The 14,702-nt window shown below is 39.9% G+C and overlaps 1 protein-coding gene across 1 annotated transcript in view; it reads left to right on the top strand.

The window, feature by feature from the left end:
• Positions 1 to 14,702, top strand: part of ARHGEF4 (Rho guanine nucleotide exchange factor 4) — a 111,469-nt gene that overhangs the window by 52,725 nt on the left and 44,042 nt on the right. The window lies entirely within an intron of this gene.

Raw genomic sequence — 14,702 nt, 5'->3', positions numbered from 1 at the left:
TTTGTTTTCAAAAGGGAGATTTATTTCTGATTATTCTAAGCAGCAATGTGGACACTTAGTTGAAAAAGTAGCATCAGTTTTGGTGAGATGGGGTTCATGCTATTTACATTCCTGTAAAGGGAGCAGAAAATAGTGTCCAAATCAGGAAGCCATCCTCACACAGCTCACACTCAGTTCTTGCCAAGATTTCACTGATTTCATAAGGCAGATTTTCACTTATTCTATCAATAACTAGGACCAGGAGAATCAATGTATTTTGTATATAGCCATGCCAGCGGCATTGTCGCTGGGAGTGCAGAAGCCTTTTCATAATTTCTAGGTCAGTTCATCAGCTGTCATCATTTTGGAATTGAGAAAACCTACTGACTTCTTCATTAACCCTAGTTTCTGTTACCAGTCCCAGAGCCCATTACTCAGAAGAGTAACATCCTGATAATGTGCTTATCTATCTCCTAAAAGGCTGGATTCAACTGGAGTTGGCTAAAAAGTGAGGTTGCGGTTTTAGTGATGCAGTCTTTGGAACTGTGATGATCCATGGCCATGGTATCTGAGTGTCAAGTGTTCCTGTGTTTTGCTTGTCAGTAGCCAAACCCCCTCTTAAGTGAAAACTTGTACCTTTGGTGATTTCAAACACTGCAGAATGTAATGAGAAATGATGGGTACAAGTAAAAGCTTCACATATTTTGTGTACAATATTGCTTTCACATCAGCCAAAATCTGGGAAAGCTAACATCAAAGGATGCTGTTTTGTTTCTTTGGACTGGGAGTACTAATTATAATGATGGTATTAATTATAATACTTTTCATAACCTCTCTGCTATTACCTTGCTTAGTTGCGAATTCAACTTTTCTTCTTGTTCCTCCCATCTAGTTTCATTGTGCTCACAATTAAGAGAGAGATGTGTACATGGAGAGCATTTATCTTTCTCCTCTGAGAGCTTTTTAACCTTTATCAGACTGCAAAATGCCATGCTGTATTGAAACAAGGCAAGCACAGTCATGCCTATTTCAATTGTTTTGCTGTTGACATTTTTGAGATTATGCAACAAAGGATGTGTGCAATTTGAAGAGAATGAGCTCAAACCTTTAAGTTTACTGTGAGGTTAGTAATGAAAACTTGTATAGCTCAGAAAATGGTGCCCTGGAATGGATTTGAGACAGTGTTGTGTACAGAGCAATTATTCCTAAGAACAATTTCCAGTTCAAACAAGCTCAGACTGTATTTACAGCAAAAGGATACTGGAGTCAAGGGAATTGTTTAAGTTCTGATACACTTTGATGACATTTGCTACATTTTCAGCAAGAAAGATAAGCAGACGCCAGGAACATAGTTTAGAAATGGTAGTTTCCTGCCTTCAGTAGAATTGCACCTGCTGAGTTCAGAAAGGGACTCAAATGGGGAAAAACGTCCTTGGCATTTTTTTGGGACCTGTCCTTTGCATTTGTATTGGAAAGGCAAGGCAGCAGACAGAAATGTGGTTAATCAAGGTGCAATGAAACAGGATTGTAAAGACGTTTATATACATCATCATGTATGATAGCTCTGTCAGCTGCATGACTGCCTCTATGAAGGGGCCATTGTCTAACATGGTGGAATTTAGAGCTACACAAGGCTGAGGCAGGGGAAGGTGGGGAGGTTGCTGCTGGGTGATGTGGGTCCCTATTTCCCTTATGCTTTGGTTTTGTTCTGATCGCTGCAGAACTGTGAGAAATAAACGGAGAACAAAAGCTAGTTGATAAAGACTTACGAGTTTCTTTTGGGCTAGTTTGTGAGTGGAAGGGGCATATGTGAATGGCTAGAGTATCCTCTTTGCATTTGTCTGCCGTTGTCCTTTATAGTTGCTAGCAGTCCTGGCTATCTCTAGCAAGAGTAAGGGATGAGGTCTGTTAACCATTTTGCTTTTCTAGGCTATCACAAAGGCACTGCATTGCAGCATCACCCCATAAGTCAGGCTGACACTGTGCTGCAGTTTAGCCAAAACACACTGCATGCAGTATGCCAAGTGCCAAACCTGTGTATGTGGAATATCCCACATGGCCTTCTGGACTTAAAATGCATCCAAAATTTTATCACGAATTTTACAGCATGCTAAACTTTCATGATCCCAAATACGTGCTACATGCCTCTCTCATTGATTCTAGTCACTAGAATAATCCTCTTTTAAAGCTCCTTTAGAATATATCAGCAATACTCTCACAATTCTCTTCTGTCCTGAACTCTGGATTTTACAGAAACTGAGAAGCAGTAGACCAGTACTTCCTGTGACTGCTTCTGGGGAAAAACCTGGAGCAGTGAGGTGAATGTAAAGGAGAGCCACTTCAGACCTGCCATGGTGCACATGGTGGGCCAGCATGTGGTATGTGCCTTGCCTGCTAGCTTTTTTTTTTTTTTTTTTTTTTCCTCTCATTGGTCTCTCTAGGTTGCTCTTTACACACTCTGTGTTGTCACATAAAACAAATGTTTTTGGTACTGAGAGCACTGGTCCCTGTCAAAGCAAAGATAGATGGTTTCCAGGCTGGACAGACATCTCCTGGGAATTTGTTTTAGAGGGTTATTTTTCTTTGTACTGGAGGAAGAAATTTATATCTTTTGACAGTAGTCTCTGGGGGGAGTCTCTTTCCTGTATTGATACTTCAGTGTTGCCTTTCAATGTAATAATCCTGCATTGCATAGTCTGTCACTCAGAAATTACAAAGCTGGGCTTCTGGTGTAGGGGAATGCCACCAAAACTGAAAATAAAAATAATTATTTAAACCTACAAGACAGAGACAACAGCTATGCCTTAACTTAAAGGAAGATTCTACTGCACAGAATCATTCATGATGAATATGAAGATAATCCAGTAACTTGGTTTTACAGAAATAAAATCTAAACTGACAGATTTTGTGTTTATATTTCATCCAGGCTATGTCATTAGACAGCTTAAAATACAAGATGCAAGTAGACCGTTCATTGCACAATTTTTAAAATATACCTCAACCATATCCTACTCTTAGCAGTTTTCTCTTTGGGGCGAATAATCAGATTTTTAATGGATGGGGACTGGTTTTATTGTCCTTGGAGCTGCATTTGAAAATGGAATAAGGGCACTGAGACTACTAGCCATAGGATTTGAGCCTGGAGAATATGTATTGCTTTGTTCAAAAGATTTTGATAATGAGAGTATAGTTCATAGGCCAAAAAATGGGCTGCTAAGGTAGAGAAATCACCTTGGTTAAATTGTCAGAGAAAGGATAAACCAGACACTTATATTCATCGTGAATGCGCATCAGGCATTAGACCTTTGGAAAATAAAGTTAATTTCAATTTCACTTCTAAATTGCTATGTTGTTACTGGAAGAATTCCTTCACCATTTGCGTTATTTCTGAGGAACAGTAATTTTTAGACACTGGAGGACCAGTGTGGAACTAATAAACCACAACACATCTTCAGTGTGTTTGAGGATAAAGGTAATTTTATACATTGGTCACTTCTGAAAGCTAAGTGGTGTGGGGCTTGGGTTCCATGCTTCTTTTCTTCTGCCCTTCAGTTGGATACGCTGTAGCTGGAGAGATGTTTGGAAAACTAGGATGTGTTTATGGACGTCTGAGCCTTGAGTCTGGAGCAATTTATTGGTATTTTTGTAGCTGTTTTGAAAAGGCTCAGGGTTGGGAAATAGTAAATGTACAGTTTTTGTTCAGAAACAAAGCCTTTTCCTATTCTCATTACTGGCATATGGGATCTAAATAAGAATCAATAAGTGGAAACAACAGTGACACCGTGGAACTGAATGTCTTAAATCTTGACTAACCACAGGAAAGGTCAAATCTGATGTATCTGAACATAAGTGAAAAGATTATTATGTATATTTTATACATTCAAACAATTGATAAAGAATTGCATGTTTGTTGGCCGATGCTGTGCACCGGGACATGCAAACAGAGTTCCTCTGGAAATCACTGTCCTTGTTTTATCTGTTTTGATTTAGCAAGTTACGTCATTAATATTAAATTTGCAAAGCTGATTTTGACTGTTTCAGCTATGTCTCTAGAAGAATGTCCATTTTCTGACACGTGCCTTAAGTAGAGCTGCATTTGACTGTACATAGTATGTACTGGTCAAAAGAAGGATAGGTTTGCTTTAGATAATGTAACTTCTGAGAAGGCTTCATCTTCTCTTACCTTTTTAAGAGAAGTCGTTCAGTTTGATCACTGCTTATCAGCAATTCTGTTTTATTAGTTGGCATTGAGATTACATTGCTGCCTGTGATAATATACTTTTACCACTTCATTTTGCCATCTCCAGCTGGGGATAGGTTCAACTTGTAAATTAGTTTCCAAAACTTCCAACATATTCTGTGTTGGATCCAGTGATCTGTAAGTGGTAATGTGTCATTTTAAATTCATAGATCAAAATGCACAGTTAGCATCTCAGGCTCGTTATTTGCTGAAATGCTGATCTTACCAATTCTGCTATTATTTCCTTGTTGAAGCCCGCAGTAAACATCTTAAGTAATGAATTTAACTGTTAAAGGCACCCCAACCAATGTGACCTTGCAAGAATGCTTTCCCCTTTTAAAAGAATGATTAGTAACACCTTTGAATTAAATACTTGATACATTCTAAGAGGAATCATATTTTCCTTGGAAGAGTTTTCTTGCTGTAGGGTGAGATTGCATCTGACACATTCAGCTCTATATCAGACCTGGAGCTGAATGTTTTGAAAACACTCTGAAACCTTCTCATACCAATTTCCTAGGAAACTTCAAATTGGTGGATGTGAAATCTCTCTTTTTTTCTGATATTCAAAAATTTGAGATGTGTGAGTCAACAGGTTTAATGTCTCACGTTTAATTCTTTAAATTTGATTTACGGTAATATATCATATCTGCAGCCTCAGATTTCCAGAGATGAAATATGCTGTCATGAAATGATATTGGTGCAGACTCTTTCACTTTCATATATACCACTGGCAGGGAAGTCTGGAGGCCCTGGGGAGGAGAGGTAATGAGGACTGACTGGTGTGGGAACTGCTGTCGTAGCTGGGGTCAAGCACAGTCCCAGCCGTGCAGTGGGGGCAAAAGGCTGCACCATCCTCTCATTCAGGTCACTTCTCCAACATTCTTTTTTCCATCAGTTTGTAGAGCTGGTTTTAAACACAGGTGACATAGCAGTACTGGATATTAAAACCAGTTAGTTCTGGACTCTGGTATTGAAAGATGGTCCTGGAAATGCAATGTCTGAGTGATTTTGAAATTTCCACCTTATCTCTGCACACAAGATCCCCTTAAACTGAGCTAATGTGGCACTCCCTGATTCTGCACCCTTCTTCCATTAGAGATGCTCATGTCTTTGTCTACTCAGAATGAAAAGACCGGATTACACTCGGATGTGTTCAGCATCTCTCCTGTAGTTTGCTCAGAGCATATCTCCCAAACCTCTGCTGAGTAACACCAAAGAAGAATGACCCTGACCAACTCAGAGCCTGACTTTGCAGCATATATGTTGGCATCACACAACACTACAAAAGGAAGCAAAGAGCCTGATCCTTTAGCTGTCATGGCAGTTGTACTTAAATAATATTAACCCTCCCTTTCCTGTTTTCCCTTCAGAAATATTTGATAGCTTGATCTCAGGAATTTTCTTGGAATTCAGATAAAATTTAAATAGGGACAGATTTTTTTTTTTTTTAAAACGTAAAGCAGTTTTTCCAGTATTTTTGAGAAGAGTATAGCCCCAGTATGAAACCAGATCTATTGTGTGTTACATGAAGACTGGTCATCCAAAATAATGTCAACAAAACAATCTTACTGCCTCTTGAGACTTGCACTTTGATAATGCACAAGAGCAATTGAAAGTCTTCTCATGGCATTCATTTTTAATTGCTTCTGTGGTACAAGGTCATAGATATAAGCCACTTGTCAGGCTGGATAGCTTCACAAAGATAAAGGCTAGATTTATAGCATTTTTCAGGATTCTGGGAGAAAACAAAGGTCACATTTTTCAAATTTAAGTGTTCAAAGTTAGTCTCTTAAATCCGTCTTCAGACACGAATATAAACAGCCTGCTTTTCAGAAGGGCCAAGCAGTGGCTCTTTGTGCTGACTTGGCTGGAAACAGGCTGTGCCCAGCACATCTGTGTTGCTCATCCCATTAGTCAGATGGCCTCAGCTCTAGCCCTGCTCTGAAATAATTTTGTCTGAACCAAAGTTGTCTGCATTGTCAAAGGTTTTAAATTATTATCAAGACAGTTTTCCACTCTTAAATCATAAAGTCACAATGCAGATTACTCCATTGTAAGAAAGACCTATGGGTTTTTGTGGGGTTTGTTTGGTTTTTTGGGGGGTTTTTTGTCCTGTTCCAGGTCTGACTTTCAAGGAAACAATGAAAGGAAGTTGTTATTTCCATGCAGAGTTGGCACGACTGGGTGTGACAGCTTAAAAACTTTTGTGAATTGTTTTACTTTCTAGTAACAAGTCTTCATTAAAATGATCTTAACCATTCTTTACAGCATAGTCTTTATCAGACCAGTGGGTAGATCTTCATGTAGAGTGGAATGTTTTTTGGGTTTAGTCATGTGTTGAAACTGAGGAAAATGGGTATCCTTTTTGGCTACAAAATCTTCAGCAAAGACTTATCTTCCAAGCTCTTGATCTTCTGAGGGTGTACTTGGATGTAAAGACATAATAAAAGCAGAGAATCTTTGGAAATCTAAATCAGCTGGAATTCTTTACACCATATTTACATAAATAACAGGTACAAGAAAGGAGACACTGTGAAAGCCCATGGTAGCTTGGGCTTCTAACACTGTCTTGTGAGTGCTCTTAGGAAGTCGTTTTAGAGGTGAAGCAAACACCCCAGATAAATCAATATATTTGAAGCAGAGAAGGGCAGTGAGAGATTTGGGAGATATCAGCACTTGCATTAAGAAAACTCCACTTAAGTCTCTGGAAAGCGGCTGCAGTGGTGGGAGGAATGACAATTCCTCAGAGAATGACGGAGTATTTTCTATTCAAGGTTTTCATTTGAAGGCTGGTGATGACTGAAAATGCTGATTATGTCCAAATTGTTAGAGGCTATTTTGTTTGCTGTCCAGATGAGGAAAAGAAGACAAAAATACGGGCTTTGGTTCACACAAGCTCAGGTTAAGTAATGGCAGAGCAGTAAGACTCGGTAGCAGCCCCCCTCAAATTGTTGTTCTTCCAGCTTCTGGGATGTGCCTATAAGGTTTGGGAAAGCTGGAGCAGATGCTCTCCTTACATAAATAAATAAATAACCCCCTGAACTCTTACTGATAAAACCCTTTCAAATTTGTGTTTGTCAGGCTCCTCAGCTGCACTAACAATCTTTGATGTTGCTTTTGCCTCTTATGCTTGCTGAAGTAGGTGTTGTCCACTATAAATAACTATTGTTCTGATTTCCTGGCTCATTTACTTGAATTTCCTCAGTTGTTCTTACACTTTCGGGTGAGAATGGGTGGTTGTGGAGACATGGACATGATAATTTCATTTTTGTAGGTGAGTCAAAAGCTCATCCAAGGTTACTGCTGATCTGAATTGACTCTGATCATGCTCTCCTAGACAGTGTCAGACATGTTGCTTCCAAACCAGCAGCCTGTCAGTATTCTGGGAGTCAGTTGTCTGGTGAAGATGCAGCTTTGTTATTGCTTTTCCCTTAAAGGAAGAGGCATTTGGTCTGGTTTTGATTTTTACTTCAAGGCATAGCAGGCACAGGACTAAGCAGCAGAGTTAAATGGACAGGTAAGAATCCAGCACGAGTCTGCCATGTCAGTGTTTGTTACGTGTTAGAAACAAACCATTTGAGTCTTCCAAAGGAAACTTTCAAGGAATTGTGATAGGTGGTTTCATCCTGCACACACATATACCCTCTTATCCCCCACTCCTTTAAATACCCTCTACATCAACAGGCATTAAATGACATATCAGTGCATTTAATGACACATCAGTACATCCTGATGAGGATATGGTAAAGAATGTGCCTGGAAACTATGAGGGATTTGTCTGTTAGTTTTCATGGCTACGGTTGATTTAATGTTTAGATTGTGATTGGGCTTAAAGGACCGAACTAGAATTGGTCCCATCATCTTCAACATTGTCCAGACATAAAGTAAACAGCATTTCCAAAGACATCCATCCAAAAAATGAGAGCAAACAGGTCAGTGTGGATGAGTAATCAGACTTGAGCAAATAACAATACACAGAGTAGGAGGACATCCTGCTTTTTTGACAAGTCAGTAGCTCTGACAGGCACACAGCCAATGAATAATTTTTTATGCAGTGCAACAGAGGGGCTTTCCAACAAAGCATCGGGCTTTGGATCAAGCAAGTACACGTAGGAGATATCCGACCTGTTTTTTCCATTGTTTCCACTCTTCTTCAAATCTAGTGAAAGTGCTCCCCATCTTCTCTCCCACTCCAACATCACTCAGCCAGGAGGAAGGGGTGGCAGGCAGCTCTATGCCACATGTCTGCCAAGGCAAAACAGGCTGAGATGCGAGTGTGTAGCAAGTGGTAACGTGGGAGTTGGAGCTGCAGAGCCATTCATAATCCACATCTCTCGTCCCCATAATTATCTCTGCTACCCGAGAGAGCTGAGAACTCCCTTAAGCCTCCCTGCGAGTCATTTAGATTCTAATTGGGATTTAAAAACTCTTGAAACCTGAGTGGGTGGCTCAGTGCATTATTGCTGATGAATGTTACCATGGGTGATGTGCCCAGCAGACCCACAGGGGACCTGTGCTCAGCTTTCAATTGAAGAACTGTGTCCTTTTTGGTTTTGAGCATGGATTTGCTCTTTGCTTCAGTCAATTAGGAACTAGCTTCGTTCACAACAGCAATCTCATTTGTGGCGTTACACCAAAATGTTAATTTAATTTTGTTATGTGGAATCCTTTCCCTTCTTAATGTTTCTTTAAAACGAAGGCGATGAAGCCTGCTTTCCACACTTACATATTTTCTGCCTCTCCTCTCCATTTTCTGTTCTCTTTTTCCCTCAAAGATTCACTGAACACAGTTTCATTACCTGCTCAGAAATGTCATCATGAGGACCTTAGCTGTCTAAGGCTTGGCATTTCAAGCCCATATCCTTGGTTGTTAGTTTGTTGCTAGATTTTCTTTTCCCCCTGGTGAAGCTCATAGTAACTGTTCATTGTTCCCTTGTTGCTAATTCCCTGACAGACTTCCTTCTTCCTGTTAAACTGGCCCACAACCATAAGCAGAGTGATTCGAGAAGGTCCATCAGCACAATAAAGAGCTGGAGAATTGCACTGCTGGGGCAGAAGTAGGATGACATCACTCTGATAGATTTTGCTATGGCAGCTGCATAGGGACCTCCATATATCAAGCAGAAGATAAATGAAGCAGATAATTCAGAACAGGACTGACTGAGGCTGCAGCACTACTGGGGCAGTTCTTTCTAAAGGAGATAAGGGTTTATTAATTCAGAATGGGCAGAGGTGCATGGAAGGGCTCTTTTCACCTTGGCAGTGTAGTCTGGGTTTGGTTCCCCCACCCCATGCACCCCTTTAGCTTGTTTATCCTCTTAAATCTCTTGAATGACTCCCTTCCCCATCTGCAGTGCACTTTCCTGTGGGCACTGCACACAACCACAGCAATCCCTGCTCAGTGAGGCAGAAGGAATGATGTTACCTCTGAACTGATTTGCTCTGTGACTGTAAATCAGGCTGGTACTGTTATTTTGGTGAATTAATTTAAATGTAAATACTACAGAGACAAATGGATGGATGTGGTACCAAAAAAGCTTGAAAGAGAGCGTCAAATACACAAAAGCTGTTCCCTTTGTCATTAATATAACGTGCTTTTAATAAACTAGGGGTGTTCCTGGCTTTCAAAGCTGCCTGCAATCATCACGTGTTCCTGTCCTAGCCTTACCCCTAAAAGCTGTAGGCTGTAAATCAAGTGAAAACAGACAACCAAAATTTTGGAGAAACTGCCTCCAGCCCATGTTCCTTTAAGCCCGGGTCAATGTTCAGGCTTCTGACCCAGGCACATGGATGGAGCTTTCTTGCCAACAGGGTGCTACAAGGGTTTATTCCAGCTGAGACATAAACCTATGTGATTTTGAGAGATCTCTGTTAAGAGGCTCTGCTAGATTTTAGGCTGCAGTGCCTAGCTGCTCTGAGGAGCCTCTTCTAGAAATTTATTCCTTCTGCAGTGAGAGGTGGGATTTTAATTATTTTTTTATAATGGTAGTTTTGGTAGTTTTTTGTTTGTTTGCTTGGTTTGTTGGAGTTTGTTTGGGTTTTTTTGGCCAGTGACAACTTTTAGTCACTAATTCCAGGCACTTAGAGTGGATGAAGGAGGTCAATCCTGCAAGAGAGGAAAGGAGCTCAAGAAGCTTAGATATGATGAACAGGGTCTTAACTGAACTCAGGGTAATACTTGTTTTCAGTCTGTGACCTTCTTTTGATTTCCTACCAGCTATATTAACACCACAAGGCTTTTCATTCCTCTCTCCTTTTCATCTTCACTTGGCTGTCTCTATGTAGCCCTGCTGTGTTTTGGGTGTTTTTTCTCCAGTGACAGATAGGCTTGGTTGTGGCTCCCAAGAATAAACATCCTACCAACAGGCAGTTGCATGCATTTCAAATTACCCAAACTTAGTTGTGAGCAGGATGCAGCTGGCAGGCTGGGGTGACTAGGAATTGTATATCCGTGGTTTATACTGTGGCCATTGCATGGCTTATTTGCCACTGCAGGTACAAAGTGTTCTCCTGTGGGAAACCACAGAGTGGGTAACAGCTTTTTGAAGAGCTGTGTAGGACAAGTACCTCTCAGGGTTGCTTGGCATCAGCCTATCACATGCTGCCCTTTAGCAGGTAGGGGTACAAGCAGAGCCCAGCCAGGACCCTTCCCACTGCTGACCGCTTATGCCTGCATCCCGAAGCCTGTAGCAAGGCATAAGGATGGACTTCTGTACTGTCTGGACCACTTTGATGTTTTTATATAAATTCTGTCTTTTATTTTTGCATGTTTTTGAATGTAGCCTGTCTCAGTGCTTGGACTCAGACCACCTGTGCCAGTCAGTGCCATTTTTTGTATGACTTCTACTGCTTCAAAGATATTCAAAGATACTTCTTTGTGAAGCCAGGCTCATGACACCTTACTCTTTATTCAGGTGCTTAAAGAAAAATAGGCTTTGTGTGGCATTCTTTCATGAGCCTAGTCTTAGAATTATCTATGTGCTTTTGTACTGTCATGACAAATCCTGAGCTTGGGCTTAGACAACAAGAGCATAAAGCAGAGTTTTAGTGCTTATATAGACAGTTATAGTACTAAATGTTGGTGACAACCCCTCCCTGTGTTCCTATGTACGGAATTTGTAGCTGTATTTAGTGAAATTTGTCAGGATAGCCATAGAAAATATGGAGAAATCTGCTTGAGGTAGCTGGATGCTTGACACAACTTTTTGGCAGAACATTGTTCTTTGGTGTTGTCTCAGGGCCCAGGACAGGTCAGATCAGTAGTTTCAGCGACATGCAGAGGACAGGCTGTGACCAGACCAGTGGATGAGTGTTAAATGGAGATGAGTATTTGCAGGGGGGTGAGACTGAGGCATCCAAGTGAGCTACCACACAGCTTAATAGTTGCCTGTTCAACTACTGCTGTGTTGTTGAGGAAGCTGATGGACTGTTTCAGCAATCTCCACTAACTTGTCTTTAAAGATTTTTGTGTAGTGCTTGCTTCTTTTCTACTTTACATAGTTCATGCTGTGCATGTTCTCTCATTACCTACATTAGAAGCCTTCATTCTTCTACTTTCTTGGTGGATTTCTAGTGCATTGGGTCACCATTCCAGACTTTTATTTATTTTTATTTATATATTTGTAATCATGTCTCCCATGTAAGCTGCTTCAGAGCAAACTTTTATTTTTCATTACTTTTATTCTTCCCTGGAACATCAGCTCGTTTGGGAAAACATATAATGGCTATCTGGGCCAGATGTTCTGTATAACTATGAACTGCCTCTTTTTGGGTTTGTTTGGGGTTTGGGGGGTTTTTTGGGGTTTTTGTGGTTTGGGGTTTTTTTGTGTGTATGTGTGTGTGAAATATGCTTATGAGGATTTTTCTGCCAGGAAAACTAATCCAAAATGCGGTAGCAGGTTTTGAGACTGCAGAAAGTAGATGAACTTGGTAAGATCAGAAGGGAAAAACAGATCTCTAGTAAAAGCAAGCACAGCTTTCAAAGCACTTAGCAGAGGTATAGAGCATTTTAAGTAATACAGATAAATATCTCCCTGGAGCTTTTGCTTTTTCATCTAAGCACAGATCAGAACAAATAGGAAAATGTGAGGGGAAAAAAATCCAAAAGCTTTAAAGATGTCATAGAACACTTTTCAAGCTGAAAATTATATCTAGTAGTGAAAATAGCAGAAGATGCATAAGGCAAAAGCAGTGAAACCATGCATAAAATAAAGGAAAACAATGGAATCAGAGAGATGCAAAGAAAGTTTTGAATCAAGTGACTGTTAACTCCCTTCTTATAAATGTTATTTATTCTCAAAAAATATTTCTAATTTATTCTTGTTGCTGGACTAAAACGCTGAAAGCTGTTACTTTTTCAACTAGTCTATGAGCAAAAACTGATACTTCAGTGCTTTAAAAAAAAAAAAACAAATGTCAGTGCAAACCATGGTAATTCTCCATAAAATGATAATATCAATGGCATTCCAGCGGGTTTGGAGTGTTGTACTAATGGGGTAGGTCTTTGCTGCAGAACAGCTTTAGATGCAATCTGGCATGTATTCAGTAGAGAAGTTCTGTATAATGATAGGATGTGTCAGAGCAAAGCCAAAAGAATGCCTGGAGGTTTTTTTTTGGGGGGGGGGTGTGAAATGTCACTTAAAGTTGAGGGGTGAAATGTCACTTAAAGTTGAGGGGTGAAATGTCACTTAAAGTTGAATGGTTGGATAGTTACAGAGTTCCACAGAAAATTCTGCTGTAATCATAAACTGATATGCACCTCTGTGTCCTTAGCTACCATCGCTATCGAGTGGAGCTCCAGATTTTGACAATGAATTTATCTGTGCTATATTATGTGTATTTATTTATTGAATTCAAAGCATAAGTAATCAAGCATTTAGTTCAAAATTAGCTCATACTCTAGTCATTTTTGTGTCAAATTACTGCATTCACTTTTAGCTGCTACACTGAATTCACACCTCACCATGTTATTAGAAGTAATCAAATGATGTGTCCTTAAAACATCACATGTGCTCTCTCTCTTACAAGTAGTAAGTGTACTAATGTCACTGGGGGTGTTCAAGTGGTGTGTGGACCTAGTGCTTAGGGACATGGTCTAGTGTTGACCCTTCAGTGCTGGGTTGAGAGTTGGACTGGATGATCTTTGAGGTCTCTTCCAACCACATATATTCTGTGATTCTGTAATGAAATAATTGATGAGGGACATCTTTTCAAGTCTTCCTGTTACTTCTGACAGCACTTTATATTATTGGAGAGCTTTGCTTCCAATGGGATGATCAGCCCTTAGGCACTTTTTCCTCAGCTTATTGACACAATAAGGTTCGTAAGATGCATTACGGAGCAAAATGAGGGGCTCAGGCACAGGCTTCTGCATCTCCAGGCTTTGACTAGTGCCTTTCCTGTTCAAATGATACAAGATGAAGCTGAAAGTTCTTTTTTTCATCTGCTCTGGAAAAATCTTGAGTGTAATGTCATGTGTAATTTGGACAGCTAAGAATGTCATCAGGAGTGCTGATAGCGATACCTGCATTTGTGCTTCATTCAGTTTTACTACTGTAACTATGTGAGGTCCATTAAGCCAAAATCACTGCTTGATTCAGCTGTTGTTCTGTGCATCATGTTTGTGTTGGCTTCTTACTTCTTTGTGTCATGGAAACTGTTGTCCTAGTGGTTGCTAATCTGAATGAATATGTCAGGAAATATTTTATTTCATCATTGACATTTTCAGCAGATTTTGAGAACAGAAAATTTGTGCTCAATAGCCTGTACAGGTATGGGATGAATGAATGATTGGTCAACATGCCACTGAAGGGTATTTGCTAATATCTTGAAGAGGCCCTAGGAAAAGATTCCTGTCTATGAAACAGATGAAGTACCCTTTTCTCCTCTGCAAGGACTATAAATGCCTTATTATTATTTCTCTTATGCTTATATCTTGAGACTTCAATGCTTGTTCCAGCTACAGACTGCTAACCCTCCATTATCTGTAGCTGATTCAGGTCTGTGCTGTGCAGAATGGCCCTCCTGTGGTAATAACACATACTTGAAGCAAACACCCTTTTAGGACACAAAAAGGGTACTTAAATTAAATGAATATGTGGACAGAGAAGTGAATGTTTTTCCCAGAGACTGAGGGTTTCCTTGGTCTTGTAAGGTTTAGTAAATCATAATTGTCAAGGTATGAATTGGTAGATTATGAGATTTTTTTCTTTTACCAAGTTTCCTGTCAACATGGTAATGTCATCATGAAGTCATGTTTGCGTCATCTTTACCCTGCACATATTTTGAGAGCCTGGGTTCTTATTCTTATTTATTATTTCATTGCAATATGCAGCAGCTGAATTATTTAAAATCATACTTTCCAGTTTAGGAAAAGAGATGCTGTCATTTGTGGTAACAAAACATGAATGGAAGGACAATTCCATGAAAAATAGACATGCACCAGGCTGGAATTGTTCCCTGAGATTGCCTCTGTTTCTTT

This window comes from Indicator indicator, chromosome 13, assembly GCF_027791375.1.
Source record: "Indicator indicator isolate 239-I01 chromosome 13, UM_Iind_1.1, whole genome shotgun sequence".
Classification (NCBI taxonomy): domain Eukaryota; kingdom Metazoa; phylum Chordata; class Aves; order Piciformes; family Indicatoridae; genus Indicator; species Indicator indicator.
This window is presented reverse-complemented; position numbering and strand designations above follow the sequence as displayed.